The 15,977-nt window shown below is 35.2% G+C and overlaps 1 pseudogene; it reads left to right on the forward strand.

Moving 5' to 3' along the window:
* Positions 1–956: 956 nt before the first annotated feature.
* Positions 957–1,056, forward strand: LOC122102950 (annotated as a pseudogene).
* Positions 1,057–15,977: the final 14,921 nt, after the last annotated feature.

Consider the following 15,977-nt stretch of genomic DNA (forward strand, 5'->3'; position numbering starts at 1 on the left):
TATACATAATAAAAAAGGGCACATGCTTTGCATTGTTCTGTTGTGGTGGTTAGGGTATCAAAGACAATGCTTAAAGAATTATTGCATTATCTCTAGTTCAGTGTTTGATAGAGATAGACCTAAAGCTTTACCATTTGTAGATTTACAGCGTGGAGGCAAGAGGAAACACTGTGATTAAAACATTACCAAAGTAAGGCCTAATAAAGCAGAGAAACATATGGACTTCTGGAGATATGGAAATATTTGGTGATAGAAAGTCAGTAGTGTAAGTTCCTGCCTGGCTGGAAAGTAGACAGGCCAGAAATTAGGTAATCGTGCATATGAACAATTTTTTCACCTTCTTGGCTTTAGCTACTTTTGAAATGTTAAGTATAATAAACAATGATATTTTGATAACATACCTTCTAGTCTGAACAGTTCTGTATGAACTGTGCATCTTTCTATGATCCCTTGTAACTAAAATTAGTTTTGTTCCAGTAAGATAAACTATGCTGTCAAGATAGGATATTCTGGTTGGTCTGTTCCTACATGGAAGAAGGATAAAGGGTCAGGTAGACATTTGTGCCAGTAAGACCTCATTTGGGAAAATGTCAGCTGCAGAAGTTTAGAAGTAGCTCTTAAGCAAGGCTTACTTTGAATCCATTAGCTCCACAAAGCTAACTCAGTTGCATAAATAAGTACTTGAAAAAGCCATTACCTTAGGATCTAGCTATAAGTGCTTCAAAGTATGATTAAATCTAAAATGAAAAAGACTTAAAATTGTCATTGACAAAAAATGAAATGTGAGCAATCAACCGAACAATATAATTTTTTCCCACTATACATATTATTTTAGGGAAATAAGATCAATAGTATTGTTAGGAACAATAAGGTTTCCTTGTTACAAATAGGCACCCAATGATATAAGCCTGTATAAAGAATTGCATCATTAGCTACTTAAATTTAGAAGATACTACATGATTCAGCAGCACATATACCCAAATTACAACAATACACAGATTAACATGGCACTTGCACAAGGATAATATGAAAATTTGTGAAATATTCCATAGTTTTCATTCTTCAGATGCAAGAAATAAAAACAGTTATTAAAATGTTGAATACAAAATTACACGTGTAACAATGCATGCATGTGTTAGAATTAAATGTTAGTTTGATATCAGTGTATTAAATCTTCACCTTAGAAAGGCTTTTACATAGAATAACCTTTACAAAACATTTGAAATTAGTTAACATTGTCATTTTATCCTTAAGAAATATACTTCATAAGGACCTGGAAAAAAAGGAATCTTAAATTTTCTATATGGAATGCAATCTGAAAGGACACGTTTATTAATGAATATATATATATATATATATATATTATGAAACAATGCTCAATTCAAAGTATACCTAGGAGAGAATGAAATAGATTATGGATATTATTCAAACACAGAATATAGAATATTTTAAAAAATACTTTTTCAGGCAATAAACAGAAATATCTTTAGTTTCTGTACTACTCATTTCAACAGATGAGTTCAAATTATTTCTGATTTAAAAAATCACAAACTCTGCAGAAATGATTATGGATGTATACAAACAACTCAAATACATTTCGACATCAAAGTCAAGCAATTCATTTGGAAAAATTGCGCGGAATTTTTAGAGTAAGATATTGCTGTTACTTGGGTTGTGTATTTTGTATGGACACAAAGAATGAACTGGCATTTTGAAGTTTAAGAAACTTAACTCTTAGCTATACTAAATAATGCTGCAATAAACATATTTGTTCTGGTAGCTTTAGTATAGTCTTTTTTGATGCCCGTCAGTAAATGAATGGATTAAGAAAATAGAATTCTATGGAATGGAATTCTATACCTCCATGAGAAAGAATTACATTGCCCTATTTGTTAGGAAATGGAAAGACTTGGAAAAAATTATATTAGGTGAAGTAAGCCAGGCCCAAAGAAACATTGGTCCCATGGTTTCCCATATTTGCAATATGTCTAAGACAAGCCAAAATGGTCAGATAAGTTGATGTTTGGCGAAATGTACCCTAATATAAGGATTCAATTTTTTTTTTCTTGCGATTGTTTCTAACATATTCATAAGATGATTTCTTTGTTGTTTTGTATGTCCCTCCCCCACAGTATAATCCCTGCTTTCATTGTATTTTATGTTGGTATGATTTGTGGAGGGGAAGGGGAAAAACAAATTGTTTCCATTGCAACAATGAGATGTACAAGACATCATGTCGAAAAACCAACTTTACAACTTTGGTGGGGGTAGGGGCAGTGAGGGGGGAAGGGAGTGGGGGGGGAGATGGGAAGGGATGGGAAGGGGAAATAAAGGAGGAGGCAACATGTTTGATAAGAAATGTACTCATAAGCCGGGTGCTGGTGGCTCACGCCTGTAATCCTAGCTACTCAGGAGGCTGAGATCTGAGGATCGCGGTTCAAAGCCAGCCCGGGCAGGAGAGACCGTGAGACTCCTATCTCCAATAAACCACCAGAAAACCGGAAGTGGTGCTGTAGCTCAAGTGGTAGAGCGCTCGCCTTGAGCTGAAGAGCTGAGGGACAACACCCAGGCCCAGAGTTCAAGCCCCACGACCGACAAAAAAAAAAAAAAAAAAGAAAGAAATGTACTCATTACCTTGCCTATGTAATTGTAAAAGCTTTGTATGGTATTTTCACAATTAAAAAAAAACTCAACAAAAAACAAGAAAAAAAAGATACTTAACTGAACCATTATGATTTAAGAGAACAATTTGTACAGCCTTCCACAACTTCAAAGAGGTAGTGATACATACTTATCCTTTTGGTAATATCAAAGGCAGTTTCTTCCAAGTTGTTCTTCAGACCTGGTTTGATGCAATGGTTGAACAGAAGGAGATCCAGTGTATCTTTGCTATCTCTATTCCCAGCAGCACAATGCAAGGGAGACAAGAGGCCTTTACTTTGGGCATTGGTATCTGCATCATGATGAAGTAAGAAAAAACCACACTGGTATTATTCCAAGAATAAGCACTGTGCAGGGGTTTCCAGCCATTCACATTTATTGCATGAATATCTGCTGCTTGAGCCACCAACTCATGGACAATATCTAAGTGTCCACTGTAGGCTTCTCAATGAAGAGGGGTATATTCATCATCATTCCTAGTATTCACATGAGTGGCCTTTATGAAAGTAGTCTCCACACTCTAGTAAGCCGATTATTTTTATCAGCCCAAAGAAGAAATTTGCTTGGATTCTACTCCATTTTTTTTCTTGCAATTGATACCATTCGTCACTTTTTCATTTTGTTCCTCATCTTCATCAGAATTGCTTAACTAGAGACTAAAAGTGCCAGTGGGAATAAGGTGTCTATGTATTTCCCCAATAGTTCACATGGGTTGAACTGGTGAGAAAAATACAATGAATTTTGTGTATCTGTTTTTTCATTATTATTTATTTACTCTTTTTCCATTTTTATTATTCTAAGTCATTCTAACTGGAAAGTAGGGAATTGATGGAGAGCAGAGGAAAGACGTTCCTCCATATTCAAAGGTACAGACTGAAAATGAGAATCAGTGATGTTTTCATGTGCAGCTTCTTCTAGGAATGAGAAAACAGAAGGTGGCTTAGTGGTAGAGTGCTTGCCATGCATGTATGAGCCCCTGGGTTCGATTTCTCAGCACCACATAGGCAGAAAAATCCAGAAGTGGGGCTGACGTTTAAGTGGTAGAGTGGTAGCCTTCAGCTGAAGAGCTGAAGGACAGTGCCCAGGCCCAGAGTTCAGGCCCCACGACTGACCAAAAAAAAAAAAAAGAAAAAACAAATAATGCTTTCTATATAAAAAATATGGGAAATGGCAGAGTAGAAAGTGAAATGATGCAACCAAAAATATAAAAGCAAAATAAATTAGGATAATTGTGGAGCAGTCATATTATCTATGAGAACCATGAAAGAGAGATGAAGTGAGAGACAGAGAGATGTGCAGTGATCTAGCTAGCCACAAAATCCATGCCTCTGATCAATTTATAGAGCAAACAGAATTTTATTTTTTAAAAAGATGGAAATAGAATTTATGTATTTACTTGAAATTAGTAAATACATTTTTAGTAGCCTACATAAAGAGACATAGATTTGACCAAAATACAGACAAGAATCTAAATCCTTGATAATTCTATTAACAGATCTGACTGAAATCAGTTGAATCACACTTTTCCTGTACCTTGAAGGAATAGGTCCGAGAGAGGAAAGCAGCTAGAGAGGGCAGGCCGATTATATCTGTGACAAAGCTTTGTGGAAAATAGTGTCAAGGATTACTTACTGGTGATCCCCTTGCACGGAAAGCATGATTCTGAACTATTGCTTGCTGATTCTCAACTATTGCTTTGATCATTATATTCTCCAAGAAGAAAAAGTAAGATTTAATTGATAGCAAAGGACTACTAATACATTTTGACTTCTCATTAAGCACCTTCAATCATCAAAATCATTGAAGACGATAGACAGTTCTACTTTTTTAGATGAAAACAAAGTGTCTTAAAAAAACATGGAATTTAAATAGTCATGCAAAGGACTTCTATTTTACTACTGCATTATACATTTTTTTCTAATGTTGGGTAACAATAAGTAATGGATCTATTAGAAATCTCTTAAAGCTCATATGTTCAATCGTGAGTTCTCTTATACTGTATCATGTCATTTTGTGAATGGACTCAAGAAGAAATTTAAATTAATAACTTGAATTTCTGATAGGACAATATCATCACTGTACATCTTGGTTCTATACTCAGTTTTAAATTACTATGTAAGTATGTGCATTAGCTAAATATAGAGGAAAAAGTAGAAGGCACACTGGTGGCTCATGTTATTAATCCTAGCTAATTAGAAAGATGAACTATGAGGATTGTGATTTGAAACCAGACAAAGCAAAAAAAAAAGTCCATTAGATTCTGTTTTGAAAGTAACCAGCAAAAGCTAGAAATGGAGCTGTGGTATAAGCAGTAAAATGCTAGCCTTGAGAAAACTAAATAAAAACTAAATTCTGAGACAGAGCCAGGCCCTGAGTTCAAGCCCTATTATTATTACCAAACAAACAAATTAATTAATTAATAAAATAAATTAAGTGGTTACATGTGGAGAGGCAGGTAATATGTAACAACTGTGGTGACTGGATTGTATCTCATTTTGTAATAAGGCAAATTATCATTTGTACTAATCACTAATATTTTATTTGAACTTTTTGTATAATAAACCCTGAATTTAACATGCATGTATATGTGTATGTACATGTGCACATGTGTATATGTGTATAGGTTTGCATGTGCTGTTGCAATGTTGCTTGCCAGTGTGGACAGGGTGAGTCCGCAAAGAGTTAACTGGGTTGCAATGTTTTTATTTATCAGTGTTCAGTCATGTCATTTCAGTGGAACCACCCTTTTGTATATTTTATTTGTCAAATAACATCTTCATAATAAAAGCATTTACAGCATTAAGTTACATAAAAGAGACTGCTTTCAGCTCTTATTATATGTTAGGTAAGAAGATAAAGACATAATTAGGTAGTAAGTTATTTCTGTAAGATGACTATCGGTACAAAATATGTATTTGCCCTCTTAAATTGATTATACTTTTAAGATATACAATTGTAGTGAGTTTGACCAACAAACATACAGTTATTACTCTTTGGTTATTACTGTGAAACACAAGGTGGATAAACTCTTTCCAGATTTCTGTTGAAAAAAATCTTTCTTTGTAAGATCATATCTATTCTCACTAAGAGATAACCTCATATTTATTATATTTGAATATCCCATCATATTGACTGAAAATCAGTATTGTGGATATGCTTGTTAGATATTCCTTTCAAAAACAAACAAACAAAAAGCATGTGTCATCTCCAGATTGTGGATGTATTTGAAGTTGTTTTGTACATGCAAAGAGATCTTCACTAATGGCCCTTTTGTGGGAGTAACTGTGGGAACATTAACAAACAAGGCTTTTCGAATATGTCTTCCAATATAAATAACATCCCAAAGCGAGTCTTGCAATTTCTGAAAAGACTTTGGATATTTTATTATTATTTCAGTTCATTAACTATAGAGCTAAAGACATTTCTGAAATAAAGATTGTTAAGATATGAAAACGTAAGTGGACCTATAGGCTTTTTAAGCATCATTTTATGAAAAGCCAGTTTTTATGAATCTAAATGAAATAGAATAAAAGAATGTAAGTGAATTGGGTAAGCTAATTATTTATATAACTTTTTTTTCTATTAACACAGTCCTTTGAATGTAGATGATGCAGATAAATTTTTTTCTTTGTGTCTCTGTACTTCAGTTATTTTTAGAATCTTTGTAGTTATAAGATTGAATTTTTAGTATAAATAAAGGTCTTTTAAAAAGATTAGGATTAATCTTGTGTTTTGTGTCCTAATGCCAAGAAAATGGCTTATTTTCAAGAGTTAATAGTTTATAATTCAAACTGCAGTATCATAAGAATTTTTTTAAACGCAATAGTATTTATGTCTTTTTAAACCATTTATATTTACAAGTTGGAGAGTCTTTAATTCATGCTTAGGTCTTGGTGTCTGTGATTTTTAACCTCTTTTTCCTAACAATGATAGGTCAGACTGCATTTTTGGGTATATGAAAAGTAAAATACTTATCTAGTGTCTAAGGTGATTTTTTATATGTCTTGCTTTAATAGCATTTTAAAGTAGTACATTTCTCTCAAAATGTTGGTTATAAAAAGCAATCAAAATACTTATAATGGTAAACAATTTAGGTGAGCTACAATGTGGAAATCACTTGTCCATAAGACCTTCAGTCTCTTTCCATCAGGAATTGGGCAGGTCATTCTTTCAGTAAGACTATATTAAACAGAGATAGGGTTACTAGGCAGTGCATGTTGAGCCATGGGATAGAATATGGTTTCTACTATTTTGAGTTAGAGAGCAAGAATGTTATAGTTTAGCAATTCCTTTCACCAGGGAGGTATAAATTAATTAAGAACTTGGAATTTTCATATTACAGTTATCTATTTTCTAACAAATATAAAGTGAAATATTATTAGAGTGTACAAAGCGAAATATTATTAGAGTGTACACAATAATTCTGGGAAACTTTCCTAGAATTAGTAGATTAAGTGCTGGTATTTTAGTCATTAAATAGAATGAAGTTATTTGATACAGTGAGAGATGAGCATCAGGCAAACACTTACCATGTGTGCAATGTTGTACTACTAATTCCAACTCTGAAAACTTCAATATCATCATCTGAGCATTAAAAATGGAAGTAGTTCCACTTTATGGGATTAATGTGAGGATTAAATTAGATACCATAGGTAAATACTTGGAAAAACAATCAATCAGCATTTGATTCTACCTGTTATTTTATCATGTGATGAATTCTAACATTTTTAATGTGATTTTTATATTTTTTATCTTTATGATATGCAGTTTGGAGTATTAATATTATGTTGGTCAGTTTCCTGTCATTATGAGGAAAAGACCTGCAAAGAAAGTTTCTGAGAAGGAAACTGTTATATTGACTCATGGTTTGAGAGAATGCAGTTTAAGACCAGATGTTTCCATGGTTTTTAATTATATTTTCATTAACTTAAATAGATGTATAATGGAATTTCCATGCAACAAATCAGACTATAAGTACAGTGGATCTTTTTTTGTTTCTAACATATTTATTTATTTATCTTAAATTTTTATTTATTTTTTATTGTGAAAATACTGTACAGAGGGGTTACAATTAAATGGGCAAGATAATGAGTACGTTTCTTATCAAGCATTGTAGCCTCCTCTTTGTTTCCCCTTCACATCCCTTCCCAGCCTCCGTCCCCCCACCAAAGTTGTAAAGTTCGTTTTCGACATGACAACGGGTCCACCTGTAACCTTATTTAAACGACTTGTTTTCCCCTTCCCCTCCACAAATTATACCAACATCAAATACAGTGAAATCAGAAGTTATACAGAGGGGGAGGGACATACAAAGCAACAAAGAAATAATCTTACAAATGCATTAGGAACAAATTCACGAAAGAAAAAAAAACATTTGAATAGACATCTTAGGATTCATTTTCCTAACATTACCTTATCTGAACTTTTCTGCTTGACTCATACATATACTAGATATTGAAAATAGGGAAACCATGGGATCTATGTTTCCTTGTCCTTGGCTTACTTCTCTTAATATAAGTTTTTCCATTCCATTTCCTAACAAATGGGGTAATATCATTCTTTCTGATGGAGGCATAGAATTCCATTGTGTATATATACCACATTTTCTTGATCCATTCATCTACTGATTGGCATCAGGATTGGTTCCATATCTTAGCAAGAGTAAATAATGCAGCACTAAACATAGTTGTGCTGGTAGCTTTAGTGTGGTGTTATTTGTAAACATTTGGGTAAATGCCCAAAAGTGGGATTGCTGGGTCATAGGGGAGCTCTATGTGGAGTCTTTTGAGGAACCTCCATACTACTTTCCAAAGTGGTTGAACAAGTTTACACACACCAACAATGAAGTAAGGTTCCCTTCTGTCCACATCCCCTCCAGCATCTGTTGTTATTAGAGTTCTTTATTTTTGCCAATCTAACAAGTGTGAGGTGGTATCTTAATGTTGTTTTGATTTGCATTTCTATTATGGCGAGGGAGATTGAGCATTTCTTCATGTGTCTATTGGCCATCCTTCTTTCTTCTTCAGAGAAGTTTCTCTTTAAGTCTTTAGCCAATTAATTTATTGAGCAGTTGTTTCCTTGAGGATTTGTTCTTGGGGGATTTAATTTTTTGAGTTCCAAGTATATTTTAGATATGAGACCCTTGGCCGTTTTATGGCTAGTGAAGATCTGTCAATCCGTGGGCTTTCTATTGATCTTGCTAGCTATGTCCTTTGCCATTCAGAAGCTGTGCAACTTCCTGCAATCCCATTTGTCCAACCTTTCTTTAATTTGTTGTGTTTCTGGATCTCTATTAAGAAAAATTCGGCCTGCGCCAAGGAGACCCAGGGTTTCTCCTACTCCATCCTATAATATTTTCAGAGTGTCTGTTTTGACTCCGAGGTCTTTGATGCATTTGGAGTTGATTCGGGTGCAGGGTGATATATAAGGATCTAGCTTTAGTTTTCTACAAGTAGTCAAACAATTTTTCCAGCACCATTTACTGAAGAGGCTGTCTTTCTTCCATTCTATTTTTTAGCTCCCTTATCAAAGATTAGATGGCTATATGTCTGTAGGTTCATTTCTGGGAATTCAATTCTATTCCATTGTTCCTTAGGTCTATCCTTGTGCCAGTACCAAGCTGTTTTGATTACTATGGCTTTATAGCATAGTTTGAAATTTGGTATTGATATTCCTCCAGCAGTATTCTTTTTGTTGAAGAGTGTTTTTGCTATTCAGAGTCTTTTGTTGTTCCATATGAATTTTTGGATTGCCTCTTCTATTTCCTTGATGAATGAGTTTGAACTTTGATAGGTATCGCGTTGAATTTGTAGATAGCCTTGGGAAGTATTGCCATTTTCAAGATGTTGATCCTTCCGATTCAGGAGCATGGGAGTTTTTGCCATTTTCTAAGTTCTGTTTTGATTTCCTTTTTCAAGTTTTTAACGTTTTCATCATAGAGGACCCTCACTTCTTTGGTTAATTCCTAGGTACTTTATTTTTGTTGGGCTATTACAAATGGAGTTGCTTTCCTAATTTCAGCCACACTTTTCGCATCGTTGGTATACAGAAAAGCCATTGATTTTTGAGGGTTAATTTTATACCCTGCTATTTTGCCAAAGTTTTGAATCAGCTTGAGTAATTTGGGAGTGGAGTCTATGGGATTCTTTAAATACAATATCATATCATCTGCAAAGAGGGAGAGTTTTATTTATTCTTTCCCTCTTTGGATTCCCTTTAAGTTTGCATCTTGTCTTATTGCTGTAGCTAGGCATTCTAATGCTAGATTGAAGAGGAGTTGAGGGAGTGGGTATCCTTGTCTTGTTCCTGAGTTAAAAGTAAATGGCTTTAGTTTTTCACCATTAAGTATAATGCTGGCTGTAGATTAGTCATATACAGCCTTTATTGTATTGAGGAATGTACCATGGATTCCTAAATTTTCCAAAACCTTCCTCATAAATGGGTGTTGGTTCTTGTCAAATGCTTTTTCTACATCTATTGAGATAACCATGTGGATCTTATCCTTGCTCCTGTTGATGTGATGAATAATATTAATTGATTTGCGTATAATGAACTAGCTTTGCATTCCTGAAATGAATCTTGTTTGATCATGATATATGATTTTTTGGATGAATTGTTGAAGTCGATTGGCCAAAATATTGTTGAGAGGTTTTGCATCAATGTTCATCAAAGAAATGGGTCTATAGTTGTCTTTCTTTGATGAATCCCTGCCTGGTTTTGGATGAGGTTTATGATGGCTTCATAGAATGTGTTCGGTAGTGAACTTTCTCTTTCAATTTCATTGAAGAGTTGGAGGAGTATTTGTGTGAGCTCTGCTTTGCAGGCCTTGTAGAATTCCGCTGTAAAACAATCTGGTCTTGAACTTTTCTCAAATAGGAGGTCTCTTATTGCTGTTTTTGTTTCAATGCTTGATAAGGGCCTAGTAAGGTAGTTTAACTCTTCTTGGTTTAGTTTTGGCATGTCAATATTTGCTAGGAAAAGGTCCATTTCTGTAAGTTCTCAAACTTATTAGCATAAAGTTTTGAGAAGTATTCCCTCGTAATGTTCTGAATCTTGGTTGTTTCCAAGATGATGTTTCCATTCTCATCTCTGAGTTTATTTATTTGGGTGTGTTCTCTTCTTTTTCTGATAAGATTTGCTAAGAGTCTGTCAATTTTGTTAATTTTTTCAAAGAACTAACTCTTTGTCTTGTTGATTCTTCTATAGTTTTTTTTTATTCTAATTCATTTAATTCTTATTTAATTTTAATTATTTCTTTCCGTCTACTGGATTGGGTTTTATCTTGCTGCACTTTTTCAAGGAGGTTCAGATGACTCATTAAATTGTTAGTTTCAGATCTCTCCAATTTGTTGATGTAGGAACTCAGAGCTATAAACTTGCCTCTGAGTACTGCCTTTGCTATGTCCCAGAGGAGCTGGTAATTTGTGTGCTTGTTTTTGTTGACTAGCATGAACATTTGAATTTCCTTTCTAATCTCTTTCTAATCCTGATTCTAATCTCTTTCTAATAGTGATTCAGCACTGTGTTGTTCAGCCTCCATATGTTACTGGACTTTCTTTAGTGGCTTTTGTTGTTGAGTTTTAATGTTATTCGTTTGTGGTCAGAGAGAATGCAAGGTATATATTCAATGTTTCTTAATTTGGACAAGTTTGATTTGTGGCCTAAAATGTAGTGTATTTTAGAAAATATTCCATGTGCTGCTGAGAAAAACGTGTATTCTGATGCTGCTGGGTGAAATATTCGGTAGATATCTGTTAAATCTAGTTGATCTATGCAGTTATTTAGATTTGCAGTTTCTCTGTTGAGTTTTTGCCGAGTTGATCTATCTAGTGGGGAGAGTGGTATATTAAAATCCCCAACAATTAATGTCTTTGGGTCAATATGGTATTTGAGGGAAAGTAGTGTTTCTTGGATAAATTTGGGTGCTCCATTGTTTGGCGAATAGATATTTAGAATTGTAATATCCTCCTGAAGGAGAAATCCCTTAATTAATATGTAGCGACCTTCTTTATCTCTTCTCACAAACTTTAATTTGAAGTCTATTTTATCTGATATTAGTATTGCAACTCCCGCCTGTTTATGGGGGCCATTTGCTTGGTAGATTTTGTTCCAGCCTTTAACATTGAAAATGTGTTTATTTTTATGGGCAAGATGTGACCCTTGAAGGCAGCAGATAGAAGGATCTTGCTTTTTAATCGAACTAGAGAGTCTATGTCGCTTAATTGGAGCATTAAGTCCATTGATGTTGAGAGATAGGACTAAGAGTTACTTGGGAGTTCATGTCTGTGATCCACCTTCTTTGGGGATGCGAAAACTGGGTTCTTCCTATAGTTCTTGGATTCTCAGTTTGGGTGAAGTTTCTTGTCCTTTATTGTGGTCTTGTTGGTTTCCTATGTGTAGGTCATCTTTAAGCATCTTTTGTACGGCTGGTTTGGTGGAGATTTATTGTTTCAATTTTCTTTGCTATGACAAGTTTTTATTTGGCTTTCAATTATGAAGGAGACTTAGCTGGGTACAGTATTCTTGGTTGATAATTGTCTTTAGGTCATGGCATACATCATTCCACAGTCTTCTTGCTTTGATTTTCTCTGCTGAGAAATCTGAGGTGATCCTAATTAGTTTCCCTTTATAGGTGATTAATCCTTTCTCCTTGACAGCTTTAAGGATCTTTTCCTTGGTGTGAATTGATCCTGTGTGGATTTTAATGTGATGGTGGGATGTCCTACTCTGGTCTGGTCTATTTGGAGTTCTAAAAGCTTCTTGTATCTGAATAGGGCTATCTTTTTGCATGTTTGGGAAGTTCTCTGCTAGAATCCTGTTTAACACATTTCCTAGACCATTAACTTCTGTTTCTACGTGCTCCTCTACACCCATTATCCTTAGATTAGGCCTTTTCGTGGTGTCTTCCAAGTGTTGGATAGATCTTTCATATTTCTTGGACTTGTCTTGGATGGTTGTATGTTCTTTCTCTATAATATCTAGGCTGTCTTCAATCCCCGAGATTCGATCTTCTGCATGGCCTAACCTGCTGTCTAGACTTTCTAACTTGTTTTTAATTTCTTTTCCTTCTAATTGCTCAGCTTTGCTGGCTCCAAATTCTTGGTTGAAACTTTGTTTTAGATCTTGTATTAGTTTTTTTTCCTTAATTTGGTGTTCATTGTTTATTCTCAAATCACTTAGTTGATTGGTTATGGTTTACTTGGTCTCCCATTCCTTCTGTTAGGTTCCATTCAGCAATCCCTTTGTGGTCTCCCTGACTTTCTTTTGCTCTTTGTTAATGGATTCCATGAATGCCTTTAGTGATCTTTGTGTTTTCTCTTCCTGCTCTCTCAATTCCTGTGTTACTCTTTGCTTAGCTTCCTCAAGTTCATGCCATTCCTGTAGTTCTCTTTGAGTGTTCTCAGCCTGCTCACGCCATTCTGCGTTTCTCTTTGAGTATTCTCAAGCTCTCTGAAAACAAAATATTCAGAGAAGATCGTGGATATAATGAGAGAATGGGAGGGATATCAATGAGATGTGAAAAACTTAAAAATAAAAATTCTTGAAATATTATCTAGGTATAAAGAGGCAGTACTGCTATTAAGGAATTTAAGTCTAAGAGGTTTTGAATTGAGTAATAAATTTGTGGAATAAGTGTGTACACAATGGGGGATACGGTCTAATATTCGACTATGGGTGTATCTGAGGATGTGCAGAACAACAATTAAGTCACATAAAGAAGAAAGAAAGAGAAGAAAAGGTGAAAATGATAAGAAAGAAAGAAAAAAGATCAGAAGTTCACTAGAGCTAAACAAAAAAACAAAAATAATTTTAAAAAGAATAAAAGAAAGAAAAACGCACACACACATACACCTCTAAAATAAAAATTATAAGAGGAAAAAAAGTTACTAGGTAAAAATTAAAAATTTTAAAAAAGTTTAGAAAAAAATTTTTTATAACAGGTACAAAAATAAAGGAAAAAAAGTTCTTTGATTTTTTTTAGGAGGGTGGGAACAATCTGTATCTCCCTTGTGTCGTTAACCAGCCTCTTCTAGGAGTCTCTGGTCTGCTTGTGGTGTTTGGTTTTCCTGTGTCTTGTTTGGTTTCTTGTCAGTTTGTGTGAACAGGCAGAAAAATGCTCTGCTTTACCCAGGATTTTGCGATCCTCCTCCTAGGTTAGTTCATTGGGAGGGAGATCTGCTTTGAGTATCACAAAAGAGGGAGATGGCTTTTTCCTCAAGTTTAGAGATGCTGTGATAAGGCTAGTTTCTGGGTAAAGTTGAGGCCTTTTAGCAAACAGAAGCTTTTCCTGGGGGCTAGTTTGTGAGAAACTCACAGAGCCCAGCCTGGAGCCACTCTCAGGGTTTATGTTTACTGAATTTCAATTGATTGTCAAGGCTGCTAAAAGGAGGGGCAGCCTCTCTCTCTGATTACCCAGTGAAGAAAGCCACTCCTGGGGCTGGCGCTTGAGCACGGTGACTTTTCCCTGGGTGGAGCTGAGTCTGGCAGGTCAGCTTAGGTTCTTATGACCTGCTAAATGACTCTAATTTTGTTTCAAGGCCTGAGTTGGAGCTAGCAGCTCATCCAAGCTTTGTCAGTATCAAAGATAGAAATTTCCAGTCTTGGGGTGGGGGGGGAATGGCCTTCCCTCCTCTGCTCCCTTAGAAGGAGTGAAGACGTTAGGCTTCTACTCATGTCGAGTGTTGGTTCCTGGTTCGTCTCTGGTCTGCGAACTGCAGGATGAAGATGTCTGCTCCTTTTCGGTTCTTGCTGGTGTTGAGTAGACTCTGCTCACCCGCCGCATCTGGCTCCTTCGTCCCAGAATCTCTGTTTTGCAGGTATGGAGGCTACGGCTGCCGATGCCACCACTGCCGCCACAGCAGCAGCTGCTGGCAAGTGCTCAGATCTGTCTCCTTGCCTGGATTTTCCCTCTCTGGCCTAAAACTCTGTCCTGTGATGGCACACTTGGTGTGATTCTCTGGCTTAGGACTGTTCACTGGAACTCTAAAACTGCTTTCTATGCAAGAGGTTTTTTAGCCTCCAGCTTCACCTCCGCCATCTTCCCGGACCTTGTTTTAAGTACACTGGATCTTTACTTAACTTTACCACACCCTTCCAAACGTCACCCCACTTTCATTTTTTCTAGTTTCATACTATCTGCATTGTATATTGTGCCTTCACTCTCTTCCTCCATAAATCTCTTTATTCCTTCCCTTTGACTTCCCCTCACATCTTCCAAGTGATAGTTTCCTTGTATTCATTTTATTGGATTAAAAGTTCAATTTTACAAGAAATTACACCTTTAAATACTCCTCTAAAAATAGCATGCTTTGGTTAATACTGTTGTGCAAACTTGCATAAAATTCTAGCTTCCAAATATGCAACAGACCATGGGTCCTTTGTGTGTCTTCCTCTCTCTTCGTTTACTTAATATATTATTAAATCCATCCGTTTCTTTGCAAATAATGTAATGGTATTCATAAGGGATGGGTGCAATCCAATTGTATATATATGCCACACTTTCTCCAACCATCCCTTCTCCAAAGGGCATCTGGACTGTTTCCATAACTTGGCTATGGTGAACAGTGCTGCAGTGAACATGATTGTGAATGTGATTTTACTGTAACCTTTTGGAAGAATTCATCACTATCTTTCTGGGAACAATCCTCTAGCCAGTTTTCCAGAATAAGCACATCCCTCTCTTCATCTCCATCACAACGTTTTGCAAGTCCTCAAAAACACATTACCCGCTACAGGTCTCAATAAGCTAAAACCACACCGTGCCCATATTCTTTCAATGTATTTTTTATTGAGAACCTTCTATGTACTTTCCAAATGTGGGAATGAGGGACATGACAATAGAGTAAAATAAGAAAATTGCAATTTAATTAGCTATTATCATATTTAAAATCATTTTCAGCTCTAACTCATAGCCTCGCTTATTATTATTTTTATCTTTATTGGATACTTCATCTATCCCCTAAATTATAACAGGTAAGTTAAATACAAAAGCAAAAAGTGTGGTTTAATTTTGAAACTCATATGTGAGGATGCACTATATGGGCAAATAAATGGATTGGAATTAATAGCCATTATCCATATTTTTAAAGTAAAGATGGTTTTTCCAAACTGATTATATCAATTCATATTCCATTTAACAAGAAACATGTGACAATTCCTTTGTTTTGCTCCTTATTAACTTTTATTTCCATTTTATTTTACAACGAAGGATCATTGTTCATAAATCTACTGTAGATACAAAAATATATTAAAATATTTCTATGTGTATGCATTGATATATACATACACACATCTATTACACAGGTTATAATGATAAT

Source organism: Dipodomys spectabilis, unplaced genomic scaffold, assembly GCF_019054845.1.
Source record: "Dipodomys spectabilis isolate Male_0828 unplaced genomic scaffold, ASM1905484v1 ptg001084l, whole genome shotgun sequence".
Lineage (NCBI taxonomy): Eukaryota > Metazoa > Chordata > Mammalia > Rodentia > Heteromyidae > Dipodomys > Dipodomys spectabilis.